At 31.6% G+C, this 20,961-nt stretch overlaps 1 protein-coding gene across 4 annotated transcripts in view; it reads right to left on the reverse strand.

The window, feature by feature from the left end:
* Positions 1-20,961, reverse strand: part of LOC129938445 (uncharacterized) — a 180,540-nt gene that overhangs the window by 99,096 nt on the left and 60,483 nt on the right. For all 4 annotated transcript variants that reach the window (XM_056046008.1, XM_056046007.1, XM_056046006.1 and 1 more), the window contains one exon: positions 16,922-16,976. The gene's annotated coding sequence lies outside the window, so the exon portion shown is untranslated. The remainder of the gene's footprint in view (positions 1-16,921; positions 16,977-20,961) is intronic.

Consider the following 20,961-nt stretch of genomic DNA (forward strand, 5'->3'; position numbering starts at 1 on the left):
AACAACATCGCTTCTTAGTGGAAGAAACACAATTTCAAAGAGAAATTGATCGTTTTGTTTGTAAATCAGGTTAAACATTGGTAATAAGTTCAAATGTTCTCTGTCATATATTTATCGTCATCGGTTTTAACCGCCTTTCTCATATTTTTAATAGTGTTTCAGCATATTTTCGAGCATTATTGTTATTATAATAAATACCTAATGATGGCCAAAGATGATAGGTCCAAAAGCAGGAAGCACCTATTAATATGCTACACAGAAAAAAAAGTTGTCATATTAACAATCGTCAATAGTCAACCTTAAATTTGGCCAAATTGTCGCATTGACTACCAAAATTGTCAATATGACAACCTTATTTTAAAAATTGACTACTGGATAGTCAATAGAACAATTTTCGATTGTCAATTTTGGGTAGTCAATATGACAACTGCGGTAGTCAATAGAACAACTTCGACAATTTGGTTGTCATATTGACTACCCAAAATTGACTATCGAGAATTGTTATATTGACTACCCAGTAGTCAAATTAGATTTCGTATTTCAACAAAAATTGTTATATTGACTACAGCAGTTGTCCTATTGACTACCGCAGTTGTCATATTGACTACCGTGGTTGTCATATTGACTACCAAAATTGACTATCGAGAATTGTTATATTGGTTACCGCAGTTGTCTTATTGACTACCGCAGTTGTGTCATATTGACTACCGCAATTGACCTATTGACTACCGCAGTTGTCATATTGACTACCGTGTTTGTCATATTGATTACCAAAATTGACTATCGAGAATTGTTATATTGACTACCTCAGTTGTCATATTGACTACCGGAGTTATCATATTGACTACCCCAGTTGTCGTATTGACTACCGCAGTTGTCATATTGACTATCGCAGTTGTCATATTGACTATCGCAGTTGTCATATTGACTACCGCAGTTTTAATATTGACTATCGCAGTTGTCATATTGACTACCGCAGTTTTCATATTGACTACCATAGTTGTCATATTGACTACCCCAGTTGTCGTATTGACTACCGCAGTTGTGGCCTCAACCCGTTTGCTTACAATCTGTAAAATCTTCAAATTGACTACCATAATTGTCGTATTGGCTACCGCATTAGTCAATACGACAGCCGTAGCTTCAATTTCTTTCAACCAAAGTTGTCATATTGACTACCGTAAATGCCATATTGACTACCAAATTGTACAAAAATTTCAGATCCCAAAATTGACAACCGAAAATTGTTCTATTGACTATCGCGGTTATCGGCTGAAAATTGACTACCAAATTGTCATATTGACTACCAAAATAGTCAATAGGATGACTTTTTTCGTTCTGTGTACTTATTAGTGTTCTTAAAAAATAATGTATAGAATATCTAACTATAAGTGTTACCGGCGGATCTGCTTGAATGGTCTATTAATAAAATATTTTACCGCTGTTAAAAGTAGCTTAAAACACTCTTCAGTCTTGTAACTACCTCCTCTCATAAAATCATGCCATAATATTGCTCTGTTGCAATCTGAAGGGCGGTCAAACAAACAAACTTGTTTTCCAATTTATAAAAGTAGCATAGATTAAATTATAGGTTAACTTAAAACTTCATATAGTCAAATAAAGACTCATAACTAATGAGAATTTTCAAAAAGTAAGTAAGTTACTGAAAAGAACATATAATTTATTTTTAAGAGATATATAAAGTTTTAACCAAGTCTTAAAAACTACTCGTTTTTGGAAGTGTCTAGCATTTTGAAAGGTGCTTATTTTAAAAACCTGATGTTATACAAAAATTAATTTTTGCTATATAAAAAAGACATAATTTTGTCGACAAATGTAATCTAAGAAATATATTTATTGATTGAATCTATTTTAAATTAATAAAGTATAGAGATAGATAAGACAGATATGTTAAATAATGTTTTATTACTTGTCCATTGAATTATACTCTGTATGATTTGCCATTTTATATAAAGAAAGTTGTGAAAATGTAATACAAAAAATTGTCCGTAGCATTAAATTATTCGCGTATTATGTATTTGTTACATTTTTCTTGTTATGAGTTGTTGTTTCCAGCATAAGGTGTTCCTAAGGTATGAGCTGAGATGAGTTTCACTTAAACCTCCAACAGAAAACATTCCTCACGCTGGGCTCATTACTTTCGTCATAACGTAAGGAAGAACTTGTCTCGAAAAATAGGAAGTACTGGAAGACTATCTTACTTAAAGAAATGGTTTGTGTTTTCGATTAGTCCCTTAAAATACACAAACTAAATACGCATATTCTACAAAATTCTTTCGTTTGTCACATTATTTGTTAAAATAGGGTGACTAGGGTGACTTACTAACGAAATAATACATATGATTAGTCAAAAAACACAGTACAATATGTGTTGTGTCAAGTAAGCATGTTTTTTCTGTAAAGCCATTTAAGCCCCCTAAATTTATAAATTTTCTTTTCAATCTCCAATACGATCTAAAGTTTTTATAGAAAAAAAAAAAACTATAAATTCCATTAGAAAAATGAACACAAGAAATAACTATCTACCCTAAGTCACTGACTTAGTGTAAATACATCAAACTCATTCCATTTAATGTGTACTTACCCAAAAAAACACCCTATAAGAAAAATAGAATTTCCAATCACACAATAAGTACTTGCTTTTTGCTTGTAACACAAAATACATCAAGAACCGCAAACATTCGTAGTTTATTATTCCACAAAAGGGAAAACCATTCTTTTTATCCAATTTTGTTTTATTAGTCTCTCACAGTTCATTGAATTTTTTGTTGTTTGTGTATTTGTATCCTCATCACTTCCCCCGATCATACTACGATACAAATCTTTATCAAGTCCGACTTATCCCTAGAAAAAGAAAAACCAAAGCTAACCTCAAAAAATGTTCTGCTTTTTTTTCTTCATTTATTTTCGGATTTATGTTCAATTTAAGCACTTTCCATCAATCACCCAGAAGAAGGACTACTGAGAGGGAAATGGCGGGCGGATATACCTACGAACGAGGATAAACCAACTTTATCTATATCCTTAGCATAAAATCAACAAGAAAAAAGGTGCAGTGCAGTATATTTCACCTGCCAAACACCATAATAAGTTCCAGAGCATTATAGCCCTACACCTTCGACACCTGCCGATAATACCCTTACCAACCCTTTTTCGCATCCCTGCCAAAAATTGACACGTAAAATTTGACCTTGATACTGATTGCAATTTGTGGGAATATATTTCACAATGGGAATATGTATCTATAGATAATATAAAGAAGAATTTTTGATAAATTGAAGTCGAATCTTGTGTTAAAATTGGAAAAGCTTTGCTCAATTTTCAGACTAATTTTTCAATTTATTTTTTCGTTTACTTTTTTTGTTCTCTTAGACAAAACGATTTATAACACAAAAACCCTTTTTTTCCTATTTTGTCGGGGGCCTGTTTGTTTGAGGGCTTTAAAAGAATCATTTTCATTTTTCTTTTCAACACAAACGGGCCGTCAAATTTTTATGTGGAGTAATATTTCAAACTTTGTCGTTTTCAGCAACAACAAATTATGTGTCTTTTTTCTTTATCACCATCGCCATGATAACGATGCGACTAGGAAGTGTTCATTCGGTGTTCAAATTTAATGAAATGACAAAAAGGAATCTTCACTGATTGTCATCAATTTGAATGGTCTAAACGTTCCGTCTGCGGCCTTTTCGTCTCCACCCCAGAGGATGAGAGGATCCCATCTCAGCTCATGCCACCAGCCTTCACTCAACCTTCCATTTCTATTTGTTATGGTTGCTCAATGGTTTGTAGAGGTATTTGGTACTTTGGAAAATTGATGGCTAATGTTTTAGTTTGGACTTTACACACTCACATATAACAGCAGGGCCTGAGGACGACGACAGACCGACCCAACTCCTCTGCCAAAGATAAATGAGCAAAATGGGAATTCGTTTTAAAGTTCTTATAATGGTGATAAATCAGGACACAACAGCTGCAAATTATTTGTAAAATACCCAAGAGAATTTAGTTTCTTGTTTTTTGAAAACCTATACCCGGAACTTCCCTTATAAGTGAGGTGTGTATGTGTACGTTTTTTTTTTTGTTTCCTTTAGAATTTAGAATTAGATCCAATGAGAAGCTCTCAAGCTAATAGACTTTAAAAAGAAATCCTAAAATGGCCATCCCTTGATAGAAAAGTCCATTTAAATATATTAAAAAAAGCAACAAGGTCAAAAGGACCAAAGTCTAATGATTTAAAATTCTCCCTTTAGAGAATTTTTAAATCAATTAAATTTTATGTTTTTTTCTTGTGGTATCGATTCAGAGTAGACCTACAGATAATAAAATTATACGGCGCAGAATAAAATTACCCATATTTTATTTGGAAGTAGGTTTATAGGTTCAATACCTACCTTTGTACACTTTATTTGAAAAAAAAATTGAAACTCAATGAACCTTAAAAAATAAAAAGGTTTGATGTAAAAATTGTTTCAACAGTTGAAAAAGAACACAAACCCATGAGTTCGAAGTTTGAACAAATTTATTGATGAGTTTAATTATTATGTTATTCCATAGAGAGAGGTCCTATAAAAGTTTTCTGCTTCTATTTGGTTATATTTTTTGAAAATTAAAAAGTTTTAATTGAATAATTTAAGACCATCATCGCAAAAGAGAAATCAAAAGTCAACACACAAAATAAAATGAAAATTAATTTTTTAATGTTTTCTCAGAAAGGAACATTTTGTAACTTTTCTTTATCGATATTTCTTTTTAAGAAAAATTGATTTCTATGAAAAAATTCTCAAGGGCTCAGATAAATATTTAAAAAATCAATACACGTGAAGTTCAATTATATAAAAGAATTTTTTTTTAGATATAACTGTTCATATACTTTAGGTAAACGCACGAAATCAATTTCGTCTAGAACGAGGTTCTTCCTGGTATTGAATTTCTCTAATGTCAAATCTCAATTGCCTGAAATCAATGCAATTATTAAAAACAAAGTTTTGAATCGGTGAAATATACATAAAAACATACAGGGTAATCCATTTTCGGTTTCAAAAGTAAACGTAATTAAAACATATTTTTGTATGATATTTCTTTTATATTATAAAGCTTGAATGTTTTAGATTATTTTTAATATTCAAGTTTTTGTCAGTACTGCATCTTTGTCAAAAAAGTTGATTAATTTAAGATAAACCATTATTTCAAATGTTTATACATATTTTTAAATTTAAAAACTAGAAAGAACATGAAAAGTTATAGGATAACTTTATTAATTGAGCAATAATTAAAACAAAAAATTATCCAAAAACGTGCCACATTTTTGCTTCGATTTGTCCGATTTTTTCGAATTAAAAACTTTGACATTTCTTGACGTTTCAAGGTCCATAGAGTCGAATTAAAAGATTTGTAGAAAGATGTCTTTATGTGCATACGTTCACACGTTCGCGACGTTTTTTTCTTTGTCCATCAAGAACCAGAAGAGATATTGACTTTAATATCAAAAAACCTGAAAAAATGTGACACCTTGAAAATTTTACGAATTAAAAATGATGTTATCTCCAAAACAATTTTGTGCAACGAAGAATAAGGTTTTTAAAATCTGGTAAAATTTTGAGAAAAATTTAATTGACAGTATTAAAAAAAATAAAAACTTTAAAAAAACACATTGCGAAGAGTTGGTAAAAATTAATTTTCTACTCAAATAACTTGTCAAAAATTTGAGACATAGGCTTCAAATTAATTTTATTTAAAAAAAAATATTGTTTTCAATATTTTGAGAAGAATCGAATGGACAGTTTTTTACAAAAAATTAAAACCTTAAAAAAGTATTACTTAAAGTTGGTAAACATTGATTTACGACTCCAATATCTTTTCAAAAATTAGAAATATTGGCTTCAAACTTATTTTGTCTCACAGAAATAATTGTTTTCGACATTCACTAGTTTCCAACAGAAATTTTTTTCATAGAAAATTAAAATCTACAAAAAATAGTACGCAAATTTGGTAAAAATTGATGTTAGGTTCTCGATATCTCTTGAAAAATCGAAGGTATTGACTTCAAATTAATTTCATTCATCCAATTTGTATTTGCTTATATTAGAATTAAAAACTTTTAAGAAATGCTACTAAAATTAGTTAGATTTGTCAACAAAAATAGATTTTGAAATCAAACTATTTTATTATATGCAAAGTATTGTTGGAAATTTTCAAATTTTTGCAAATAATTCAACTGACAACTTTTTTAAAAAAAACAAATTTTTTGAATTCTTAACTTCTTTTAAGAAGTTATTGTAATAAGTGTAATTTGTTGAATATAAAATTTCCCGACATTTCAAGATTCTTGAATTTAAATCAAAGGTTATAAAGTTACGTCGGCCACTTCTCAAGAACTAGAGAAAATATCACCTTCACACCATTTTTTTACAAATAATAACACCAAAAGATGCAGAAAAGACTTTAAAAAAAACAAAGTTTGTTTGTTTTTTACAATAGTAAAATGAAACAAAATTTGGTTGGGTCCAATTATTTGAACATTTGTAAACCCTGATCTTTGAATCGAAGGTATTGACTTTGTTTATTCATAGCGCGAAGTTAAAAAAACAAAACTTTAATCTAAATAAACCATTTTGTCATACATTTCACTCGACTTTTCAAGTTATTTTTGCTAACTGATGAAGATGAAATGGACCCATTTAGAATTCCAACAACAAAAACCTTCTTTGGACACCTAGAGTTCTAGCTTTTTATATGTAGTTAAAAGAATCACTAAAAGTTTACTTTCAGTCCAAAATGATGGCTAGGTCTAAGAAGTAAAAGAGTTCTTAAAAGATCCCGAAACTAACATGTATTCACGGTTAAGTGCATTACGGTTGCGTGTAAAACTCAATGTTTTGCACTTGTCAATATTCAACATTAAACGATTTGTTTTGAATCATTCCCATAGTCGAAGTTTGTAGATCCTCTTGTAAATATTCGCAGCCCGTTAAAAAAAATTAAGTGTTATATTTTCACATCGTTTGCGTATATTTATGTCATAGAATTTTAAAACATAGAGGGTAGGTCATTTATAAACAAAAAAATAACAGCGGACTAAATTGGCTACCTTCAGGTACAATAAAACTAATAATCACGAATTAGAATGGTAATTTTTGAAACAATACTATGCTACTTCAAACTCATAATAATTGGTTTTCGGCTTAAATATTTAGGGAATAAAAACATGTTTTAAAAACACTGATTAATTGTCCAACTAACAACTTTAAAAAAAAAAAAACGAAAACCAAAAAACTATAAACTCATTTATGATTGTTTTCGACTTAAGTATCTTGATTACAAAGAAAGCTATTGACTTTGAAATTTTTTTCTTACAGGTATCGACAGCTCGACACGAATGGTAAGTCATTTTTTACTATACAGAATATATTATTTGTAATTTCATACACAACATACATTGATTATCAAAAGTCAACTAAACGTGAAACTAAAATAATCCTTTTTTTGAGAGTAAAATAATATTTTTCGGATTTAACTTCAGTTTAAATGTAGACGCAAATTATTTAAACAGTCGTCGTAGTAATGATATAATTTTAGAAACAGTGACATTTTTGGCTTTAAAAAATTTCCCACACTATCATTATTCGTTCTAAACATTCAAATCGGAGGTAAAAATCTTTAACTTGGGCTTTTTAGAAAGCTACTATGAAAATTTATATTATCGCCAAAATGCAAATTCAAATACATTTGAAAATAACCTTAATACTCTATTTTTCAAAACGTTTTGTTCAAAATATTTTGTCGTTTCATCTCTAATTTGATGGTTGAAACCAAAATTTTGAATGTATCGAAAAATATAATATTAATGAAACGTCGAAAAATGAATACAAAATTCATCTAAATGTATATTTTCATAAAATTTTTAACATGTTTTTACTAAAATGCTGTTTCTCGAATTCTTGCCATTCGAAATTGTTATTCCACAACATTAATATTTGATAAATTGCTCAATCATCTTTATTTTTCAATATTTCCAAATTGTGAATTCTAAGACCGTATCGATATTGGATATATTTATTTAAGCAGAAAATATATTACATTGATAATTTAACCTATATTAAACAATTTACAGAGTTACGGTGTACAACTACCTTGCTACTGACAATAAGAATAAACAGTTTTTTTCACTTGCCAAAAGTTAGGGTTTTATCGTGGTATACCCCATGATATTTTGCACCTGTTTGCCAACCTGTACTCATTCCGCAAATAACTAGGTTATTACTTGGCAAAAAACAGGCTTTTCTTTTTCGAGTGAAAAAGACAGCCTGTGTTTTTGAAGCATTTATTTTTATTTTCCAAGCATTGCAGTAGCTTTGTATTTCATTTATTGCAGGTTGCAAGTTAGCTTGTATGAAGAAGCCAACTGAATCTGAAGAAAAGATACAGGTATCATCGGCAAAAATTGCTTTTTCACAGTTTGGGAAGGAGGGGAAATCATAGGTGAAAATATTATATAAGATTGGACCAAGTACAGAGCCTTGAGGTACACCTGCACTTACATCAAAAGCATCAGAAAAGTTATTGTTTACAGTAACTCTAAATGTCCTATTTCTTAAAAATGATTGTTCAATCTTTATGAGATATTTTGGAAAGTTTAGAATCAAAAGCTTATGTAGCAAAGCGTCGTGCCAAACGGTGTCAAACGCCTTTTCAATCTCAAGGAACACCGTACCTGTGCTTTTTCCTTCATTGAAATTTTTCTTAATATGTTTGATTGTTTGGTTATTCTATGTACTTGGTGAACTGAATTTTGGAAGGCACGAAATCCAAACTGCTCTAGTGGAAGTACATCGTATCTATCAACATGTGTTGTTTTTTTTTAATTACTAGTTCAAAACAATTGCTTAATGAGCTAAATAAACTGATCTAAGACTGTAAGGTATAAGTTTTAGAATTATATTTTGCAGAGGAATTAAACAATTTTGTTAATAAATTTAGCACAAATATTAAACTCTTATAGATAGAATCCAAAATAGGAGCTTTGAAAATGATGATAGATGAGAGAACTATACCACCGCAATATTAAATATTTCGCTGTTTTTCTCGATCTTTTACAAACAATGTTCTGTAGAATTAAATAGTTGTCTCATTTCCCAACTTTCCCTCACTACTCAAACACACCTCATCTCAAACTACCAGGAATGTTTATCAGTTTATTATTGAGCTCAATCTTAGACGTACTGTCAAGTATAGAGATTCTGGTTGTTAACCGAACTTCAGGAATGTGGATTGCTTTACATATATTTGTTTTTCCGTTTTATTTTGATTTCAAAAACTTTAATTTTAATTAATAGAGTAGAATACCCTTGCCTTCCTGCCACTTTTCGCATGGGTTTTCATGGCTTCAGCTTTTATGCTAAAACGTTTTTTAATAGAAAAAGGGTAAAACGGTTTAGAAGTAAGTCTTGTTCTAGTAACGAATCTTTTGTCTTAACAGTTCTATTATATTAAGTTTTTGATATATATAAAGAACTACAAACATAATTTTGAAAAAGGGTATTTCCAAAACTTGATCAAGTAGTTCAAGATTAAAGTATGGATTCAAAATCAACACTTCAAATTAAGTCCGAAACGTTGAAAGCAATAAGTTAAAAGTTTTCTCAAAACATCAATTAGAGTTTAAAAGAAATTGATAACTAATGAGAATATCTACAAACCAGTTAAGATACTAGAATTATTTAAATTGTATTTATAAGAATATTTGTAATTTGAAAATTAATCAAACAAGTTATAGTTTACATATATTTTGAGTTTTAATTAAGCCTTTAAAATGCCGTTTTGGTTGTTTTTAGAAGTTTTTAAGTGACATATTTTAAAGACCTGATATGATAGAAAAATTTAAAGTCAAGATTTGAATTTATGTATTGATTTTTTTCGCAATTTTGTCGACCAGTCTTACTGATTTAGCAGAACTAATTGCCTTCGTGAAACATTCACAGTATCATAAGATAATACGTGCAGTGGATTCATGTCCGGAAGGCCTAAACATAAAACTCAAAAAAAGGTCAACAATTAATTTGGGCAGAAATAAAAAACTTTTTTACTTTTTTTTTAAATCCTCAAAATGTTTTTGTCGGTAGATTCATTTATTTTTTTTCTTGATGACCAATTCATTCAATTTTGTATATCTCCTAACAAAACTCCTCACCCAAAAAATTTATATTTTTTCTTTCATTCAATTTTTGATAATCTTCTTAAGGAATATTAATTACATATTATTTTTATATTATTGTGACCAAAAATAACACTGACCGTAATTAGACAATGAATACCAGACATTTTTTTTTTACCTTTAGGAAACTGTGATTACGCTGTCTCAAGCCCCGTCTATACCTAGGTACTTTTATAATATGCATAAATCAGGTCAATGGACAAATAAATTGTTTAATTTTGTGTTCGTATTGGAAGAAATGCAGAATTAACGATGCAATATCATAATTGTATATTATATGATTTAGTTTCAATTTTATTCGCATGTTTAATTTATATTAATTTATTGAAGTATGGCAAAAGCTATAGTCGTTGATTTTTGCTTAATGGGCATCAAGAAAATCATTAAAAATTTAATATTTTCATAACAATACTGATAGGCTAAAATATAATAATGGTTTATTGTGTGTGTGGTTGAATCATTTTATTCAATTTGAATTCCAATAACATGAAGTTGCAAAAATATTACAATAATTTTAATATCTTCATACATATATGGTTTGATTATGGTTATTGTTATAGTTATGGTCATACATATGGAAATGTAATTAAAATAATATAAACACATGAATAAAAATTGCAAACAAAATTAGCAACAGATAAATTGCCACAGTTTTAATTTAGCATGAATACAATTTATTTGATATTAGTTTAAATTACTATTGAACAGGTTTAAAAAATAAAACAACATTTGCATATTAGTAAATAATATGACGCTTGTTCTAATTATAACCTGCTGTTCAGGTTGCTGCATAAATAATTATTATTAATTTTGTTTTAGTATCTGTTTTTTTTTTCGCAAATAAATAGACTGAAATATTTAAAACAAAGGAAAATAAATTAAGTCTGCTATGATTTGTAGTGGGTTGTTTTTTTGTAATCGATTTTGTCATACTGACCAAATTTAAAAGTAGTTTAATTGGTCAAAAAAAAACAATCGATGTAGATTTAAATGCTTATTCATTTTTATACATTTTTTGAAAACATGTATGATGTAGAAATTATATTTGAAAATAGACTTTGAATATATTTACGTATCGAAATAGGAATAGCTAAAATTACTTAAGTGGAGAATTTTTGCTATACTCTTTTTTTAAACAGCACAAAAAATCGAAACATCTAACGCAAGTGCTTCTAACATTTCTTTGAGAAAAGATTCAAGATACAACCAATAGCAAAAAGGGGTTTTAAATATTTTTTCATTTTAATGGAAATTCAACGCCAACTTGACAATCACTTGAAAACTGTTAATGAAAGAATAATATTAATTATTAATGAGTCCATATTTGCATTAAATGCGTAAGATTTTTTCTCTATTCTACACTTAGAGCCCGTTTTAAGTAGATTAAAAAAGTCCCCCTTCAATTACAATGATCAATAGAGGTTACCTAAGTAGCAATCAAAATATAATTAAATAATTCGAAAACAAAAACTTATATTAAGCTTTTTGAAGCTAATTAAGTTCAAGATTTTTTTCAATAATCTTGGTGGTGATTTTTCAAATTCAAAGTTTCTTACTTCAAAGTCAATTTTAAAATGTTTAGTATCTTACTTATTTTCAAAAACAAATCTTTATTAAATGTAAGTGTTCACCAGCCATACACATTAATCTTAAAAGAAAGTTGAAGTATTTATACAAAAATGGTTGAACGACGAAAAAATCTCAAAACGGTATGAGAGAAATTTTTGGATATTATTACAAATTCGTAATCTTAACGTTATAACATCAAGTTTTTGGAAAATATTGAAAAAAAAATAATGGTGAAAAGGGTATTTCTGAGCTTGAGCACATACAAAGCTAAAATTGGAACTTGGTTTAGGAACCAGCATAAATAATTACTTCTAAAATTCTTAAAAAAAACATGAAGCAATTACAATAAATGTTTTTCAGAATTTCAGTTAGAGCCAAATAAAGACCCATAGCTAAGTATATCGTAACTCATGAGAAGTGACGAAATTTAAAAGGTGAAAATTTGTATTTTTCAAAATCATCATATGTATGTATAATTTACTGTGAAGGAATATACTGTGTTTTATAGTAACCTTAAAAGTCCCATTTGTGGTTATATTTAGAATTTTTAAAATGGAATATTTTGAAAACCTGATGCGATAGAAAAATTAATAGGCAAGCTTATAACTCAGGATATATTAATCCACTGAAAAAGTTTTGTTTTGTTAGTGAAGGATTAGATGAACGTAATTTAGTGTAAACAGTGTAACCAACCGATTTATTGATTGATTCTTTACAAAGTGAAGAAAATAATGATGCGTTTCCATCTCAAAATAGATCTCGAAGACCGATAGGCTTCGTAATTAGCGGCAATATAGCGCACTGGAGCTGCCTTGCACTCCTTTTTACACTTTGTCTTTGCCTTAAAAATGGTACTTTAAACCCCTTGAATTCCAATCTTATAGTGACTTTTTTGAAGAAACTGGACAGAATTAAATGTTTGTCAATATTAGTTTCACATTTAATAAAAGGCGTACAGAAATTGTTAGGTGTATTTTGTTTGTTATTTATTTCTGGCAACACTCGTTTGACAGTTCACATAAATTTGCTTTAATATTTGACCAAGAATCGTATTGAATTTAATTATGAAAATGTGTGCTCTGTTAAAAAAAAAAATCACCGGGAACTTCTACCATTTTATGGTTAATTGATCGCCTTACAGAGGCGGCTATTAGGGTTGTTGTGAGTAAGTTTTGTACCAAATTTATGTTGTTGGACACTAAACCACCAACACGACAGTTAATTATTGATTCGGTACCGTTCGCAGTAATTCGGCCTGTGTCATACTCCACTACGTGGGAAATATTGCAGAAGAATTGAAGTGTAACGATTTTCAAAATAAAGCTGTTGAAAGAATATAAGTTGAACAAACTACCATGACGCAAAATCGACTATCGGAAAACTGTGTCCAGCAAAAGAGTGAAGATCCGCCAGAACCATCCAAGAAATGTGACCATAGAGCGATGATAAGAAACATTTTTTGCACAGAATGAAGGTATGCGCAACATTAGACCAAATGAAAGGTAAGTTCGGTATGCAATTCATTTCACGTTTGGGCAATTCAAGTGGCCATCTAAATCCTTTAGAACCTCTAGACTATTTTTTTGAGAGGTCATGTCATTTATACGTGAGATACAGGCCGAAACAGACTATACCTAAATTGGACTAACCGAATGGCCCATTCAAACCAGAGCTTTCTAATATTCTGGACTAATCTCACGAACAAATGATTCAAACTTTAAATTAAATCGACAGTAGAATTCTATTTAAATACAAAATTTATGCATTTTTCTTTTAATTATCTGAAAGGTCTAATTCTTAAGAGTAACAAAAAGCGGAATAAACCTTTAAATTTAATCTTTCTGACGTTTTTTGTATCCAACTTAAAGCAAACCCACTTTAACTCTTGGAAAGAAAGTTCACAAAGGTGTTGAATTAATTTGCTCACTAGAAAAACTTGAAATTTTCAATCATACAAACAAACTTAAATCAATTGAAATTGGAATTGAATTCTTAAAAAACATATAACATTTTCAAACCTTTAGCTAGCTACAACTTTAACGCTTTAAGCTGATTTAATTACACCTGAAACAATTTTAATTTTCATTACCATCCATACCTCTATCATTATTATTATGTTGTAGTGTCACCTCGAGCAATTGCAATTTCTATTGTAACATACTCTTGTTCGTTCGTTCATTGTACATGGTTGCGGTGTCAGTCCAATTAAATCTACAATTAAAATAGATTTTAATTACTTTTATCTTTCTCTCTCTTTTTCTTATGTTGCTGAAGCTGAACAATCACGAATATAGGTAATATATGTCTATAGTATAATTGTTTCGCACGTTTGTTAAACATAAAACACTATTTCTGTTCGTTGTTCATTGTTTTAAAACATTCCTTAACAATTTTTGTTTGTACCGCATGCAAAAGTTAATTAGTGTAAAACTGTCATTATGTGTGGATTTTAGTTCTGTTTAGTTTCCATTCACACCTTAAATCACATAAATTCTATGAACCCATTCAGTGAAATTTGTATCATCAGAGAGTGCATTCAGCTGTGAAATTTATTATTAGTACCTGTGCAACCTCACATCGGTATTGACGCATCATCGTAATCTAAATGTATGAGGAAACAGTACGCAAATGTATGTCAGAAATAGATTTTAATTTGAATGCAAATTAACAAATCAAACAAATTGAACGAACGAAAATTGTAAACGTTTTAATTCCACTGAAAGTCCCCAAAATATAAACAGCTTAGCACAAACAACTAAATTATAATTATATGTACTTTGATAAAACCACAATCAAAAACCACTTCCATATTGAGAATTTGCGTGCGGATTTTTGTTTCAATTTGTTCGCTTTTTTGCGTCATTTAACGATTGAATAATTTTATTTGTAAACCAGTCGACTGGCAGTTTGCCTTTGAACGGTTTCATTTTTAATTTTACGAACGAACTGAATCGACATCGACACAACAGCGCAGCGAGCGGCCAGTCACGGTTTTGTTTGAAACTTTTAACAACTATACTTTGACTTGTTTGATTTGATGAAATTGGATTTGGTGAGATGGAAATTTTGTATGCAAATCAATAGAGGAAAATCGACAACGTACAAGATATACGGGTAAAGTTTTATTGCGAGACATCTATTACGAGTGCATTATGGCTGCACATATGGTAGAGTAAAGGCAATTATATTTGATTGACAATACTTGTATAAAACTTGATTGAAATACGAAATCATGAAAATAGGAAAACATAGAGGGGTGCCGAATTGCGTTCGATGAAACAAAGAAAGCAACACGGAAATTGTGTTGCTTGGAAATGTGTAACATTTATTTGAAAAATATGGTTGTTCTTATATAAATGAAGTTCAATTCTGTTTGGTTTTGTTTCACAAGCAAGCATTAACTGAAAGAATGCTTCAACAGTTCCCTAAGTGCCACCGAACAAAACCCACCTCGCTGAGATATCATAATGGTAATGGGAAACTTTAATTTTAATGTTGGCAATAACAATGAAGAGTTTAGGCACGTCATGGGAAAGCATGAATTTGACATTTCCAATGACAATCTTGAGAGACTTGTGAATTTCTGCAACGCTAACCATCTTATGATTGGTGCCACCATGTTTAAGCCGAAAGACAGCAGCTTCCCAACCAAATTGATCAATTCGATTTAAATAATTTTAGTAACAATTTCTTGTATTTTAGGAATAGAAAAGGTGATTTTATGGGGCTTCATCCGTGATCACCATTTTATAGAAGCAACCATAAGATTTTTTACAGCTGCAGTTCGATTCGAATTTGAACATCAGGATGCCCAATAACTCGCCAAGAACTACCCATAGACGGAATTTTATACGAACAATGAGCTGCTGGGGACCCAAGACCTTAGAAGACTATTGGAGTACTATGAAAGAATAGTTAGTTGTGTTGAACACCTCGGCAAAGATCAACGATAATAGGAGATAATTAAAAACTCATTTAGCAGCTGTTTGAGGCGAAGAAAGAATTGAGCTGTAATCCGCATGAATATGGAAGAGATTCATCGTAGCATAAAACTAAATAAGTGGGATGACTCTAATGCAATGGAAAATATAGAAGGCTCCCTGCTTATCTGGGATGAAGTACAGCTTAGAAGGTGGTAGGAACATTTTGCTTTGCAAAGAGTGATAAAAGGAAATTAATTTCAAGCTCCCAAAAAAGGACACCCAATGGCGGGTGGAAACTGAAAATGCATTTGACGTCGTTTTAACTGCAATCGCCAAAATAGTAACGCCGACTGCGTAGGGGAATACCCCGAAGCCACTCCTAACGCTGAGCAAGCGGGATTCCTGGATTCTACTGCATTGATCATTAATATCTTATGGATCGCTGTCGAACATTGCGCTGAATATCGATAACCACTTCTACTTCACCCAGTGTTCATCGATTTTGAGAACGCTTCTGGCAACTTCAACAGGGTGTTAATCTGACTTTGTTCGAGAAAGTGGGTTATCTCGAATAAACTCATTTTTACTATAAAGGCGACTCATGAGGAGTTTAAATGTCACGTCTTACACGGAGGCAGGATATACGAAGAGTTTGAAGTCCAAAGTGGAGTACACATGCTTGCGTATTAACACCAATTCTATTCTAAGCGATGATTAGTATTGTGATTCGGGCAGTCTTGATAAGAAACAGGAAAGAATAAAATAGACCCTTACAACATACATGAAACAGCTAGATTAAGAAGACGATGAACGCTTGCTATCTCATGGGATTATTGATCTCCATCAAATGATAACAATGGTGGAAAAAGAGGCGAAAATCGTGGGGTTTAAAATTGATACGGGAAAATGGTAATATTCAGCTTTAAAACCTCCCACTCTCCTTCTCTCATAAACATTGTTTAACACCAATAGAAAATATAGAGAATTTTCAATAACCTGGAAGTATTGTCCCTACTAATATTGCAAAGAAACAAGATATCGCAAGCCGTTTCGGGAAATTTAAGGCTGCATTCGGGATGCTGCCCAATGTTTGAAACCTTGAATTAAATGATCCTATAGCTTTTATCCACTATTGTGGATCATATTTTTAGTTTACTAGATAAGAAATTAAAATTACTGAAGATAAAAGACTTACAAAGGATATCTGGTGCAAAGGAACTTCAGTCTTCAAAGAAGAGGAAGAAAATTATCTGAAAAAAAAAGAAACAAAAATTAATACTAAAATTTAATAAGTTGACAAGTTGATATTTAAAAATACAATTATGGTTCCTTTTGGTTATCATGTTGTCAAAATTTGTTGTAATTTGTTTAAGCGAGCTTATTTCAATATGAATAAACTTTTTAACGCATATCTATAAATGTCCTTCATCCAGAACGCTTTTAAATCAAATTGACAACACACTACTGACTTCTTTAACCCAAAGAACATCTGAATTCATTTTATTGATATTAAGATTCCGAAAAAGTTCTTGAACTAGTTAATCTAGTCCCTAAGTACTATAATCTTCATGGTAAACAACCATGCGTGGTTCTTGGTTGAATTTTTGAGTACGAAAAATTAATCTGTGCATTGTGGAAGGACCGTTGAACTCGAATTATTACATCAACAACATTTTGGAAATATTTGTGGATTTTCTTTCGCAACATTTATTGAAGAAAAGTTCTTGTTGATGCAGGACACCGAGACGTTGCTAGCTTCTTTATAGACTACTTGGATGAAGTGGAAATCGATGTGACAGCTTGACTTCCCATTAGCCTGGGCATGAATCCCGTCGAACATGTGACACACTCGACCTTATCTTACAAAAATTATTGCAAAATTTCAAGCTGCAACACTTTTTCTTTTGAACTCAGTGTAGAAGAAGTTCAGAACATTTCTCAATTTCAACCTTAACATAGAAAACTGTAATACTGATGTAATATACCTTCCCTCTGAGTAATCACTCATTCTAAAAGACAAAATTCTTACAAGTGGAAAAGCAAAGTTCATGTTACTTTTTAAGGAACTCTGCAAAAATCAGTCATGAAGTTTGACTAACAACTTTAAAACTGTGTGTATAATTAAAATGGCGCCACATTGAAATTTTAAAATCCACAAAGGTCATAAGTTTTTTTCTTATTTTTCTCGTACTTCACATTTAACCACAAACAAAAGAACCAACTCAAAACAAAACCATGATTGTGACATTTAAGTTTTCTGCAAGGAAACTTTTTGTTTTTGAAGAAAACAACCAAAACCGAATCAAAAGAAACAAAATACACAAACGAGTTAATTACATTAACGGCGCCGAGACATTTCCAACAACACCTACAGCTTAGTTTTAAAAATAACACACATAGAAAAAGAAGAGACAAAACAAACTATAGAAGACTCTTGTTACCACTTTTCACAAAAGCTGCTACTGCTGGCTGTTGCTGCAACTTTTAGCTATGTAGCTGGCAAAAGCAAAAGAAGTGTATCTAATTAAACTTGTTTACTGTTCACCCGCGCTATAAAAACAAAGATACATTAATAGATACGAATACGAATACGACCTAACCTACTACTACTAACTTGGCCATCATCGTACATGAGCAGTTTTGAGTAGGTTTATCTTTGCCGAAGGTCAAAATTATCACACAAATCCATTTCAAACTTCTCTTTCTCTCTAGTTCTTTTTTAAAGATACGCTAGCTGTAATACGAAATCCGAAATCTCTGTTTACGCCTCGTCTATCGTTTGCTTCTCCCTGTTTTTAAAGTTTGTCGAAGCTTTGATATCTGAGAGCATCTATTAGATACACATGCATGACATGCAAAAGCAAAATCAAAAGCGAACAAAAATACAAACGTCCACATTCGGTTCGGTCGTGCCATACAACCGGCAGCATTAGCATTAGCATCCAGCTTTAGCGTCAGCACCATGCTTCATGCATATGGCATATGGCCGGGCTTATTCGTAATAGAGAACAAAAACTAAAGCAAACGCGATATGTCTCTACTATGTCTCTATACCTAAGCTATAACATTGCGAGATATTGCCAACTGTTTGAGCGCAGCTATAATGCAATGGTCTTGTAGATTTGTATGGGCTACGCGAACAACGGTCAGAGGCTGAGATACGGGTGCACTAGTGCAGCAGCTAAGTTCCCGCCCTGCGGCACTCCATCTCCCGTCTAGTCTGGACCACTCTTTCGCTTGAGTTCTTTGTTTGGCAGCTTGATATTGGTTTCGACGTTGGCGGCGGCAGCGCGGCGGTCGGTGGTGGTTGTGGCGGCCAGTTGAGACTTGACTACTTGAGAGACTTTGACTTCTAGCGGGAGCTGCAGCTGTCTGTTGGTGTGTTGCATCTTAGATATACGAGATGTGAGTATCTGTTTGTACTGCCATACTGCCAGGCAAACGGTAATGTTTGCTTTATGACGCTAGGTGGCTAATAGTTTTTGCCAACCTACTTACATACACACAACCAGGCCATACACACATAGGTTTCGGCCGGTCTTGGTATCTGTCTTCAGCGGATTCAATAAGAGATGCAAAAGGGGATAAAGTGGGAAAATGACTCTGTCAAACGGACGTAATAGCGACCACTCTACTGCCATTTAAAGCATCAGGTTTTGTATGCGTTTTATTTTTGTTGTTGTACTGTCTCTCTAGCTTTTATGCTTGAGGTGAACATGGAAGTCTCAAGAGTTGTCGTGCCCAATAAATATAATACTTGGCTCTCCCGCCGCTTAAAGCTGGCCTGGTGGCGCGGCAGTGCATATAACAGTTAAGTGTCTGCGGCGGGCCTTGGTCATTAGCGGAACAGTTGCGGTGCGGCTGTGTCATTTGGTTTTTCTTGTAATTCTTTATTTTCCTCTTTTTCGTCTCCATATCTGCCTTTAGACTTTACTTCTTCACTACTCTTTGCCTTTTTGATTCTTTGTTTCTTCGGGGTTTCTTATTTGTAAATTTTGTATATTTTTCTGTGCCATTTTTAGTTGTTGTTATGTTTATAGACCTCTACGCCATCTACCTAGGCGATCGCGCAGAAAGCTGTCATTAATATTCTCATTTCACACCGCATCGATCGTATAAAGGTAGGTACCATTGGCAACGTTCAACGCTTATACATAACGGGAGCTGGGTGACTCGACGACTCCAACTGCGGTCGGCCGTTCGCGTCAATGGTGTCTTGCTGGCTGTTTACAATTTTCTTGACTTAATTTTTCTTTTCTTTCTTTTTTCTTTTAATTCTTCAGTTTGGTCTTAAGAAAAGATTAAATACTGGGAACTGAGATGCCTGGAAAGAGATTTCGCTTCGTATTATGTAATATGAGGATTAGTTATGTCTCAGGTTTGGTCTGGAAGTTGACATGGGAGTAATATTTTGTATGACCAGCAGAAACTGGGACTTTCGTCAATTTTATGTTTTTTTATTTGTTGTTTTCGTTTACGTAATAGGTGCATTTGTTTGTGTTGGATTTTCGAAAGGTTTTGAGAGTATTGTTGTGAAGATATTTCTTCCGTATCAATGGTAAGGTAAATTTTTACAGGCAATTTTCTTAGAGGAAAAGCTTATATTTTTGTGAAATGTTCTTTGAAATAACTCCCCAAGAAATATCCTCCAAAAAAAAAGATAAAAGGCGCTTAATTGGTGATTTATTGTATTATAAAATTAACACTCCAATTTAAAAATGAAATACACGACTGGGTTGGACGAACTTACTTCTGTATCCAAAGAGTCTGTTGGAAAATAATGCCTACAATTTAAGAATTAAAAATTAGTCTTGAAAACATTTTTTTCTTCGAAAATTTGTATGTCTTTTAATTATTCAAGAAAACCTTGATTTTTAATTTTTGAAAATCGTTAGAGCAGTTGTTTTTTAACTATTGTCTTATAAGGGATGGTTGTCTTATAAGGAATGTTAAATTTGAATATAACAAAAATTATTTATAAAATCACTGTCATTACATAATACGATTATGGATTAATTTTGTATTAAATAAAACATATGCGAAACGGCCGCGGTGACCTCGGAGGGACACCTCCAACCGATGGCCCCAATTTCAAGCCACAATTGAGGTTATATGCCGTAATGTGCCGAATTATCTCATCCTTTAACCCTTGAATTCTTACTGGCTTATCGATGTACGTTCAAGATAAGTCTAACGGTATCAAATTACAAGGTCTTTGTGGCCAATTGTTATTAT

Source organism: Eupeodes corollae, chromosome 1 (assembly GCF_945859685.1).
Source record: "Eupeodes corollae chromosome 1, idEupCoro1.1, whole genome shotgun sequence".
Taxonomy (NCBI): domain Eukaryota; kingdom Metazoa; phylum Arthropoda; class Insecta; order Diptera; family Syrphidae; genus Eupeodes; species Eupeodes corollae.